Source organism: Hylobates moloch, unplaced genomic scaffold (genome assembly GCF_009828535.3).
Source record: "Hylobates moloch isolate HMO894 unplaced genomic scaffold, HMol_V3 SCAFFOLD_1, whole genome shotgun sequence".
NCBI classification, from domain to species: domain Eukaryota; kingdom Metazoa; phylum Chordata; class Mammalia; order Primates; family Hylobatidae; genus Hylobates; species Hylobates moloch.
Genome location: NW_026652276.1, coordinates 96,520,013 through 96,532,285, shown reverse-complemented (window position 1 = coordinate 96,532,285; position 12,273 = coordinate 96,520,013). Strand labels below are relative to the sequence as shown.

At 44.1% G+C, this 12,273-nt stretch overlaps 1 long non-coding RNA gene across 5 annotated transcripts; it reads left to right on the top strand.

The window, feature by feature from the left end:
* Positions 1-724: 724 nt before the first annotated feature.
* Positions 725-12,225, top strand: LOC116810872 (uncharacterized). Of its 5 annotated transcripts, XR_004370410.2 has the most exons (6): positions 1,159-1,240; positions 1,599-1,692; positions 2,851-2,909; positions 4,516-4,644; positions 10,616-10,707; positions 11,792-12,225. It is a non-coding gene; the product is annotated as an uncharacterized LOC116810872 (long non-coding RNA). The 5 variants fall into 5 exon arrangements; XR_009214534.1 differs by lacking the exon at positions 1,599-1,692 and having other exon boundaries at positions 725-1,240; positions 2,788-2,909; XR_004370409.2 differs by lacking the exon at positions 1,599-1,692 and having other exon boundaries at positions 1,183-1,240.
* Positions 12,226-12,273: the final 48 nt, after the last annotated feature.

The window sequence follows — 12,273 nt, the reverse complement described above, 5'->3', positions numbered from 1 at the left end:
CAGTGGCGCCATCTCGGCTCACTGCAACCTCCGCCTCCTGGGTTCAAACGATTCTCTTGCCCCAGCCTCCCCAGTAGCTGGGATTACAGGTACGCGCCACCACGCCCAGCTAATTTTCGTATTTTTAGTAGAGACGGGATTTCACCATGTTGGCCAGGATGGTCTCTATCTCTTGACCTCGCAATCCGCCCTCCTCGGCCTCCCAAAGTCGTGGGATTACAGGCGTGAGCCACTGCGCCCGGCCACAAATTCTATTTTCTTTTTCTTCCTTGGAAAGCATCACTGGGCATTTATCCTGTCCTAGCATTTGAGTGAAACTTCTCTTAGCATTTCAGCACAGTGACCATGATACACCCTTTCTTTTCCTTCTCCTTATGGGAAACTCGATTCTAACCCAGAGGCCTTGGGCTCCAGGACCCAGTCACGCAGCCCTGGACTTGACCCTAAAAGGGAGTGAAGACCAACGCGAAGTTCAGTCCGGGGATCAGGGCTGCCAAAGCTCATATAGCCTGGAGCTTCTTAACCTTTAGGCGGGATAGAGACATTTGAAACGGCCCCTAAACTTGGGGGGCGCTGGTAGGCTCATGGGAAATAGAGTCCGGTACTTGTCCTGGGACAAACGGTGGGCCCTGGGAGCCGGACTGCCGGTGCACTCCCGCGCGTATGCACCTCTTCCTGTGTGCGTGTTCGCGCATGCGCGCCACTGCCGCACTGCCATCGCTTCCTGTGTGTCCTCAGGTCACCGCTTGCTCTAGTTCCCAGGCTTTGGCCTCCAGTGGACGAGAATCGCTGAGCCTGCGGGGCTGGGCGCTGAGCGCCCGGGCCAGCACCTAGGCGGGCGCGGAGCTGTGCGGGCCAGGGTTCGCACGCTCTGGGTGGAGGCTCGAGCGGGGACCCCCTAGCGTGAGCCCCGGAGCCGGCGGCGCTGGGGCCAGGGGGGCCGAGCGGGAGGTGGCGGAGGAGGCGAAGGGGCGTCGGGACCCGGGCCTGGCCCGTGTGTGTCCTGGTGGCCCCTGGCCCAGGCCGCCGCTGTACGGTGAGCCCCAGGGAGGCGGATCTGGGCCCCGGGAAGGACACCCGTCTGGATTTGCCCCGTAGGCCCGGCCCGGGCCCCTCGGGAGCAGAACAGCCTTGGTGAGGTGGACAAGAGGGGACCTCGAAAGCAGACGCGCGCCAGCGACAGCAGCTCCGCCCCGGCCTCTCGGGAGCCGTGAGGCAGAGGCTGCGGAGACCCAGGAGGGTAGGTCTTGGGTTTTCCGGCCCGGAGCGAGAAGGGCCTGGGTGAAGTCACCGTGTGTTCAGGACCTTAGAGTGTGGGGCAGGGGGAGGGTCTCGATCGCTTGCAGGAGAGACGTGTGTTTGGGTTTGAGGGCAGGGTCCGGCTGCACCGAACAGGCGCTGCATGGGAAGATCTGGGAGAACTAGGCTTACGGGGGCGTGGAGGGTGTCACCAGCCTCAGGTGCGGACGCCGCCTCCACTCCCCCCTAACCCCTAACAGCCCTTCTTCCTCCTCTCCGTGCTCCAGATTTCGACCGCCTCTAAACGTCCGTCAGCACCTCTGTTCTCTCATTTCAGTGTCTGCTGATTCCCCCCTTAGATCTGTCCTGGAGACTCGTAGTAATGCAGGAACAGTCTGCAGAAGTTCTCTCCTGCTGCCTCAGTTGCTAGGGGAAGAGACTGGGCCTTAGCAGGTGGGTGACTTGCCCGGGTCACCGGCTTTGTGGGTGGAGTTGCCCATAGTAGAACTCAGGAGTCTATCTCCCAGGCCAGTTCTTTCTCCCGTATCCTAGTTTTCTTAATAGAAGATTATTAGGTGCAGCAATAACCAAGTTCAGTTAGATAATTTAGAAAGAAAACCATATTTTATACACATTCATTTCATTTCTGAGAGCTCACATACTCGATTCCTATGGCTTCTTTGATTTTTAAGCAATTTAAAGAGACAATAAGAAAATGCGGGCGGGATGCAGTGGCTCACACCTGTAATCCCAGCACTTTGCCGGGCTAGAGAGAGTATCCCTTGAGACCAGGAGTTGGAGACCAGCCTAGGCAACATAGGGAGACCCTGACGCTACAAAAAATACAAAAGTAGCCAGGCATGCTGGGATGCACCTGTGGTCCCAACTACTCAGGAGGCTAAGGTGGGAGGATCAATGGAGCCCAGGAGGTCAAGGCTGCAGTGAGCCGTGAATGCACCACTGCACTCCAGCCTGGGTGGCAGGTTGAGACCCTGTCTCAACAAACAAACCACAAAAAACATGAGCCATATAATGGGAATTTTTGTTTCTTTTTGCACGTTGTATTTGATGATGGCAGACTATTTGTAAAAGGAGTCACGTTACCCATGAGAGTCTAACTCATCTAATTACTACCTAATTATCTTAGAGTTACAAAGTTACAAGTGCGTGCTTCCCCTGTCAGTCTTTTTCACTTTTTTTTTTTTTTCGAGACAGTGTCTCACCCAGTCTGGAGTGCGGCAGCGTGGTCTCGGCTCACTGCAAACTCCACCTCCCAGGTTCAAAGGATTCTCGTGCCTCAGCCTCCTGAGTAGCTGGGACTACAGGCATGTGACACTGCGCCTGGCTAATTTTTTTGTTATTTTTAAGGAGATTCGGGATTTCGCCATGTTGGCCAAGGCAGGCGGATCACTTGAGGCCAGAATTCGAGACCAGCCTGGCCAACATGGTGAAACCCTATATCACTCTTTTAAGTCCTTCCGAGTGTTTGTAGGCTGAGGGTTCACAGGGTGTTAAACTATTGAGCTTTCTTTTGTGGTTCTTACGCAGGAGATTCCTGCCTTTGCAGGCCAGAGCACTCATGACTTCAATGACCTGCTTCTCCCCGTCTAGGTCTACCAGCCACAGTCTCTGCACGTTTCTAAGAGCAGCAGAAAATGAATACATTGCGGGTGAGTTTTCCTGCTTGTGTATATGTTCTTCCACTTTATTTTATGATGCATTTTAAGAGGTTTGTAAGGATTCATACTTTTTTTTCTTTTATTTTTTTTTGAGATAGAGTCTTGCTCGGTTGCCCAGGCTGCAGTGCAGTGGCATAATCTCACTTCACTACAACCTCCACCCCTGGGTTCAAGCGATTCTCCTGCCTCAGCATCCTGAGTAGCTGGGATTACAGGCATGTGCCACCATGCCCAACTAATTTTTTTTTTTTTTTTGAGACGGAGTCTTGCTCTGTCGCCCAGGCTGGAGTGCAGTGGCGCAATCTCGGCTCACTGCAAGCTCCCCATGAGCAGTAATTCCATTCTCCTGCCTCAGCCTCTCCGAGTAGCTGGGACTACAGGCGCCCACCACCACGCCCAGCTAATTTTTTGTATTTTTAGTAGAGACAGGGTTTCACCATGTTGGCCAGGCTGGTCTCAAACTCCTGACCTCAGTTGATCCTCCCGCCTCAGCCTCCCAAAGTGCTGGGATTACAGGCATGAGCCGCTGTGCCCAGCCAGGATTCATACTTTAAAACGGGAATGTGGAAATAGACATTGTCCTGTAAAATATAGTGTGGCAGATCAGCACCAAAAATGATTTGTGAAGCCTATATGTATGGGTAGTATATTTTAAGGCTGTTGAAATTGAGCCACACCCAGGACTGATATTCTTGGCAGTCATCACAAAAGGAAAATGCCATCTGTATTAGTCCATTCTCGCACTGCTATAGAGAAATAACCAAGACTGGGTAATCGATGCAGAAAAGAGGTTACATTGGCTCACGCCTGCAGGCTGTATCATAGGAAGCATGGCTGGGGAGACCTCAGGAAACTTACAGTCATGGTGGAAGGCGAAGGGAAAGCGGGTACATCTTCCATCACCAGAGCAGGAGGAAGAGGGAGGGGGAGGCGCTACACACTTTTAAACAACCACCTCTTGTGATAACTCACTGAGTATCAGGAGAATAGCACCAAAAGGGATATTGCCCCCATGATCCAATCACCTCCCACCAGGCCCCACGTCCAGCATTGGGGATTACAATTGAACACGCGATTTGGGCGGCGACACAAACCGAAACCATATCACCAACCATGACATCGCTTGCATTGATTATAAGGAGAAACCAATTTTGTTACTTGTGGATTTAAAAGATTTTCTAGGACTTGGAAAAATTTCTTCATTCCAGTTGATATAATTGCGGATAGCTTTCCTAATAACAACCGTTAAATTACCGTAACTTATGGCTTATTCTTGGTGCTTATGTAAGCAGAGGGCCTGCTGCCCAAGGAGAACCTGGTGCATATAGTTTTTCCAGGGACGGAAATATTGTGATCCAAGTAGACGGAATTCTGTTTTTACTGTTGAGCCCTAGATCATGGGGGGAATGAAAGACGTGTTCATCCTTCAAATAATTGTTTGTCTTTCCGTTTGGGTTGCACAGCAAACAATACGAACAGTTACTCTCTTGTGAAGATTTCCTCATTTCTGTTTCTCATTTCAGTTCTCAGTGTTTTAGTTTTGTCCTTTTCACGTTGCTGAGTCAGTCAGTAAAGATTACCAATGATTTAATTGCAGTCGAATCCAGTGGGCATTTCCTAGCCCCTACCTCACAGGACCCTTTGTCTGCCTTTGACATCTGTTACTTCCAAACTGATATTTTCTCCATGGAGTCTCTCTTTTCTTGGCTTTTGAAAAGATTCATCTGTAAGTATTTCTGTTTGTCTTTAAATAATGAAGTCTGTTTTGTTCTGTTTTGTTTTGTTTCTTTTTTTCTTTTTTTGAAATAGGGTCTTGCTCTGTCACCCAGGCTGGAGTGTAGAGACGTGATCACAACTCGCTGCAGCATCAATCTCCTGGGCTCACACGATCCTCCTGCCTCAGCCTCCTGCGTAGCTACAGGCGCACGCTGCCACACCCGGCTAATTTTTTTTGCATTTTAGTAGAGACTGGGTTTCACTGTGTCACCCAGGCTGGTCTTGAACTCCTGAGCTCAGGAAACCTTCCCGCCTCGGCCTCCCAAAGTGCTAGGATTACAGGCGTGAGCCACTGCTCTCGGCCTAGAGATGTATTCTCACTGTATTGCTCAGGCTGGTCTCAAACTCCTGATCTAAGTGATCCTTTCACTTTGGCCTCCCACAGTGCTAGGATTACAGGTGTAAGCCACCACATCTGGCCAATAAGGAATCTTTTTGAAAGGGGCTAGGAATAACCCATAATACTCTCTTAATACATGTGGCAGTTGGGTTAAATCTTTTAATAGTTCCCATAGTATGTCTCTTGCGTGCTCATTGTTTTGAAGAAACTGGGTTGGTTATCCTCAGTTTGGATTGTGTTACCCTTGTTTCACCTTTAAGCACATTTTAAAAAAATATCTTTTATGCCTTGTAAAATTGGTAGTTTGATCTGGAAGTCTAATCAGGTTTATGTTCAGTTCTTTTCACACAGCTGTACCATACGTGGCATTTGTCTACTTCTGGAGACACGTGTTACCTTCTTTGTTTTTGTGAACTTAAGAACCATTGACTGTTGATTATTGCTGTGATTTACTAGTTCATTAGAGGAGGCAAAATGGTGATCTGCTAATTCTACCATTTCTTCTTTATTTACTAGCGAAAATACCTTTCTTTTCTTTTCTTTTTTTGGAAAGAGTCTCACTCTGTCGCCCAGGCTGGCGTTTTTATGGCTCACTGCAGCCTCAAACTCCTGTGCTCAAGTGATCCTCCCACTTCAGCCTCCCAAGTAGCTGGGAGTACAGTCATGTGCCACAATGCCCAGTGAATTTTTTAATTTTTAGTAGAGACAGGTTTCGCTATGTTGCCCAGGCTGGTCTTGAACTCCTGGGCTCAAGTGATCCTCTTCTTTGACCTCCCAGTGTTGGATTATAGGCACGAGCCACCACAGCTGGCCTAGAATACTTTTCTAAAGATAAATTTCTATTCTCTATTTGGTTATGTAATTCATGCAGGAAAGAAAGTTTCTAAAATATCGAGTAGGCTTCTAAGCAGGAAGGTTTTTTTGTTTTGTTACCATTATAATCTTATGGGTTTAAACAGATAGTAAATATTTCAGTACATCGAAGTTGTGATTCTTTTTGAAAATTAAGTGGTTCCATCTTTGGCCAGATGGAATCCCTTTAAGTTGGTTTCTGAGTCCTTTTGAAATGTATTTGATATATTTGATATCAAATACAGACATATAATAGATATTTGATAGCATTGTTTTCTATTCAGCATTTTATTTTGAAATCATTTCAAATTTTCAGAAAAATTGCAAGGATTTTACAAAGAAATCCCAGATACTTCCTTTTGTTCAGATACTTCATTCTTAACATTTTCCCACATTAATCATTTATATGCATATATACATATATGTGTATATATATATTTATATATATATTTTCTGAACTATTTGAGAGTGGGTATGATTTGTCATGTCTCTTTACCCTATAAATTTTTAGATTATATCTCATAAAATCAAGAACATCCTATTAAATACCCATAGCACAGTAATTGAATTCAGGAAATTTATCATTGATTTAATACTTTTATCTAATCTATAGTTCATTTTCTAGTTTTGCCAATTTCCCAATAATTCCCTTTATAGCAATTTTTAGTTTTTGGTAGAAGATTCAGTCTAGGACTGTCAATTGCCTTTAGTTTTCATGCTTTTTAAGTCTGTTTAATACAGATTTGTTCCTCGGTGCCATTATAATATTTGAAGAATACAGGCCAATGATTTTATAGAAGTCTTTAAGTTTAGGTTTCCCTGATCTTTCTTCATGATTAGATTTAGATTGTGAATTTTTGTCTGAAATACTACACGGAGCTTCTTAAATTTATGGCTCAGAATAGGATCTGTCTTGGGAAACTTCTGCGCATGCTTGAGAAGATGGCTTGTTCTGCTCTGGTTGGGTGGAGTGTTTGATAAATGTTAATGAGATCAGGTTGGTTGGTTGTGTTGTTTAGGTGTATTTTGTCCTTTTTGATTGTGTGCCTACTTGTATCAATTGTGGGGGAGAGGGGATTGAAATCTCCTGCTGCAATTGTGGTTCTGTTTCTTTTTGCAATTTTGCCACTTTTTGCTTTATGTGTTATATTAGATACATAAATGTTCAAGGTTATTACGTCCTGTTGATTAACTAAGCACTTTGTAAAATGACCTTCCTTATCCCTGCTAATATTCCAGGCTGAAATGTACTTTGTTATTTATGTAGCATTCTTTTGAGTAATGCATGTGTGGTATATCTTATTCCATCCTTTTACTTTTAACCTAATTGCATCTTTATATCTAAAGTATTATTTCTTGTAGGCAGCAAGATTTGGATCTTGCTTGATTTCATCAGTCTATTTCTGTCTCATAATTGGGGATATATAGACCGTTTACATGTAATGTGATTATTGATAAAACTAGTTAGCTTATAGTCTATTGTCTTTGCTTTCTTCTAGTCTCATCTTCTTTGTTTCTTTTTAAAATGTCTTAGTCTTCCTTCCTTTTGATTAATTGAGAATTTTTTATGATTCTACCTTGTATCTTTTGTTGGGTTTTAGCTATCACACTGTTTTGTTATTTTAGTGAGTTAGAATTTATAGTATGCAACTTTAATTATCATAGTTTATTCTTAAGTAATATCCATTTTGCTTAGAGCTTACAATAGGATACTTCCATTTCTCTCCTCTTGGTCTTTACACCGTTGTTCATTTTATTTTTACAGGTGGTATCAGTGCCACACAGAATCTATTACGCTGTTGTTAATTGAACAGTTATCTTTTATTTATTTTGAGATGGAGTCTCACTCTGTTCCCCAGGCTGGAGTGCAGGGGTGTGATCTCGGCTCACTGCAACCTCTGCCTCCCGGGTTCAAGTGATTCTCCTGCCTCAGCCTCCCGGGTAGCTGGGATTACAGACACCCACCACCACGCCCGGCTAATTTTGGTATTTTTAGTAGAGACGAGGTTTCACCATGTTGGCCAGGCTGATCTCGAACTCCTGACCTCAGGTGACCCATCCACCTCAGCCTCCCAAAGTGCTGGGATTACAGGTGTGAGCCACCACACCCGGCCCAGTTATCTTTTAAAGAGATGTAAGTAATGAGAGAAAATACACAGTTACCATTTCTGGTACTCTTCATTCCTTTGTGTAAATCTAAATTTTTATTTGCTGTCATTTTACTTCTGCCTGAAGGACTTTCTTTAACATTTCTTCTAGTTGATGGTGAATTATTGTATGTCTGCAAACGTCTTCATTGTGTCTTTGCTTTTAAGGTGTTTTTCCTGGATTTTTCTCCATAGTGCTTTTAATATGTTTCTCTATTGTCTTCCTGCTTACATTTTTTTCTAAGAGAAATCTGATCTCATACTCATCTTTGTTCTCCTATATATAACATGTCTTTTTGTCTTTCCCCCCTTTAGTGTTTTAAACTTTTTATCACTAGTTTTGGGCAGTTTGATTGCAATATGTCATGGTGTCATTTTTTTCCTGTTTCTGTTTTGGGGATCATTGAACTTCTTGGATCTTGGGTTTATGGTGTCATCACTTTGGGAACATTTTTATCATTATTTCTTCAAATAGCCACCACCTCCCCTCCATTGATTCTTGTTGCCTGTATATTAGGCCACTTGAAATTTTCCCACAACACACGGTTGCTCTTTATTTGCTTTTAATTCTTTTTTCTCTGTTTCATTTTATGTAACTTCTGTTGTTGTCTTTATATTCACTAATTGTTTTTTCCATGATGCTGTTAATCTTGTCCAATATAATTTTCATCTCAGATATTGTAGTTTCTGTCTGTAGATGGTTAGTGTGGGTCTTTTTCACATCTTGTCTGTCTCAATTTTTTTGAACATTTGTAAAAGAATGATGAGCTCTCTCAGTGCTCTGTGCCGGTTGTAAACTCTGTCAATTCTGGGCCAGTTTCGATGGACTGATTCTTTTCTTCCTTATGGGTTGTAATTTCCTGCCCATTTTCCCATCTCACAGCTCTTTCTCCCCACATCTGCCTCTGTTCTTCTTCCCTGCTCCGTGGCCTGGAAACGCTCAAGGCAGAAGTTGATTGGTTCACCTCGTTTATTTCCCATCACTCATAGATAACTCTACTGCCTGATAATCAGTGCCTTGAAAACCATTGCTTCAGCCCGGGCATGGTGGCTCATACCTGTAATCACAGCACTTTGGGAGGCTGAGGCGGGCGGATCATGACGTCAGGAGTTTGAGACCAGCCTGGCCAACATAGTGAAACCCTGCTCTACTAAAAATACAAAAATTAGCCGGGTATGGTGGTGCATGCCTGTAATCCCAGCTACTCGGGAGGCTGAGGCAGGAGAATCACTGGAACCCAGGAGGTGGAGGTTGCAGTGAGCCAAGACTGTGCCATTGCACTCCAGCCTAGAAGACAAGAGCGAGACTTCGTCTCAAAAACAAAACAAAACAAAAAAACAAAGAAACCATTGCTTCATATATGTTCTCCGTTTTATTTTTCTTTCTGTTTTTGATTTATTGTTGCTGCTGTTCTTTGTTATGTGCCATTTCAGGTTGGAGGGTATATCCAGTACCTGTTAGTTTATCACAACTGAGGGCAGAAGTCCTCATGTCTCTCTCTCTATTTTTTCTAATAGATATATTTTTTTCTTTGTAGAGACAGGGTCTTGCTGTGTTGCCAAGGCTGGCCTCAAACTCCTGGCCTCAAGTAATCCTGCCTCAGCTTTCCAGAGTGCTGGGATTACGGGCATGAGCTACCGTACCTGGCCTGGATCTAGTTTTATCCATGTCCAAATGATGTTTTTCTCTGAGTTGTTTTTTATTTTCTTCCACCCCATATGAACTGCAGTGTCAGCTTATCTAGTTCCAGGGAAAAGCTTTTTGGCATTTTTATTGGGATTGCATATTTATAAAGTAATTTAGGGTAACTGGCCTTACCCTAGGTAGGGTAAGTTGACCTTAATAATACAACTAATTTTTTTTTTTTTTTGAATTTTTAGTAGAGATGGGGTTTCACCATGTTGACCAGGCTGGTCTCGAACTCCTGACCTCAGGTGATCTGCCTGCCTCGGCCTCCCAAAGTGTTGGGATTACAGGTGTGAGCCACCGTGCCCGAGCACTTTTACTTTTTCTTATAGTCCTCTAATTGTTTTCTCTTCTCTAATTGTAGATAATGAGCATTTTATTACTACCTTGTTTTTGATCTTAGTGGGAAGGTATGTAGTTTTTCCCTGTTAAGTAAAATCCTGACTTTTGGACCAAGAAGACTGAGGCATAAATGTGTGTGTGTGTGTGTGTGTGTGTGTGTATACATGCAAACTGTATATATGTGCTTGTGCAATTGAAATACATATGTCACATATGTATCATATGTACTATTGCATATTAGGGTGTAATATTTATATCTGTGTATATACATAATATTGATGTTAATGAATGTTAATGTAGTCCCAGCTGCTCATTCAGGAGGCTAAGGCAGGAGGATTGCTTGAACCCACGAGTTTGATGCTGCAGTGAGGTATGATTGAGCCATTGCACTCCAGCCTGGGCAGTAGAGGGAGACCCTGTCTCAAAAAACAAAACAAAACAAAGAATTTTTTAATTTTTTTGTGCTCATAATGTGGATAGCTTGACTAGGAAAGAAAACAAATAAGTCCACTCTATCTTTATTAGGAAGTAACTGTGAATTTGTTTGTTTTAGTTGCAAAGCCTCGTTCCTTTTGTTCAGCTGCCCCCTAGTGACTCCGTGTGTGAAGAGTATGGTCTGAGCTGTTCTCTGCATAATCTTTTTTAGTAAGTAGATTGCTGTCAAGAGAACTACAATTGAACATTTTATCTTGACAGTTTTTTTTTTTTTTTTAAAGATAGTGATTTTAGGGCTAATAGTTTCATGTCTTTTTTTTTTTAAGAGATGGAGTCTCACTCTGTTGCCCAGGCTGGAGTGCAGTGGCGCTATCTTGGCTCACTGCAACCTCTGCCTCCTGAGTTCAAGCAATTCTCCTGCCTCAGCCTCCTGAGTAGCTGGGATTACAGGCACGTGCCACCATACCCGGCTAATTTTGTATTTTTAGTAGAGACGGGGTTTCTCCATGTTGGCCAGGCTGGTCTCGAACTCCTGACCTCAGATGATCCACCCACCTTGGCGTCCCAAAGTGCTGGGATTACAGGCATGAGCCACCACGCCTTGCTAGGGATAATAGTCTTTTATGTTCTTTATAAAACTGTGAGCAATGTGGCCGGGCGCAGTGGCTCACGCTTGTAATCCCAGCACTTTGGGAGGCCGAGGCGGGCGGATCACGAGGTCAGGAGATCGAGACCACGGTGAAACTCCGTCTCTACTAAAAAAATACAAAAAATTAGCCGGGCGTGGTGGCGGGCGCCTGTAGTCCCAGCTACTTGGAGAGGCTGAGGCAGGAGAATGGCATGAACCCGGGAGGCGGAGCTTGCAGTGAGCCGAGATTGCACCACTGCACTCCAGCCTGGGCGACAGAGCGAGACTCCGTCTCAAAAAAAAAAAAAAAAAAAAACAACCGTGAGCAATGCTATTGCTAAGAAAGATGATTTATACAAAGGACTCAGTTACTTAATTCAAGCCATGTTCTGAGTAACTGGTATATGTCAGGTGGTTTTCTGTTGAGTTAGTCTTCTTTAAGGCTCTGTTTAGTTAGACTAACTTTTAAATTATTTTATCATTTTAAATGATTTTGACTTTTCTGGCATCTGATGAAGGCAGTTCAGTGTCATTAGTTTTAGTATAAGAAAATAGACACTTCCATAAATAAGATTGGTCCTGTAAATCTCATTCTCTCTCTCTCTCTCTCTCTCTCTCTATATATATATATATATATATATATATTTTTTTTTTTTTTTTTTTTAGATGGAGTCTCACTCTGTCAACCAGGCTGCAGTGCAGTGGCACGATCTCGGCTCACTGCAAGCTCCGTCTCCCGGGTTCCTGCCATTCTCCTGCCTCAGCCTCCCGAGAAGCTGGGACCACAGGTGTTCACCACCATGCCCGGCTGATTTTTTGTATTTTTAGTGGAGATGGGGTCTCACCATGTTGCCCAGGCTGGTCTTGAACTCCTGACCTCAGGCGATCCGCCCACCCTGGCCTCCCAAGGCTCTGGGATTATAGGCATGAGCCACTGCACCCAGCTTAAGATCTACATTTCTTTTTGTTTGTTTGTTTGTTGCTTTTAGATCTATATTTCTTATTCTTCCTCCACTTGCTTTTGGCTTATGCCTGAAATTGTAAACATGGAGCTTTATGTCTTTATGTGAAGGTGGTGTTCTTCTGGAAATGCCGGTATCCCTGGGGTGGGTCTCATGTGAAGCAAGCGCTTTACCAAGACATGAGAT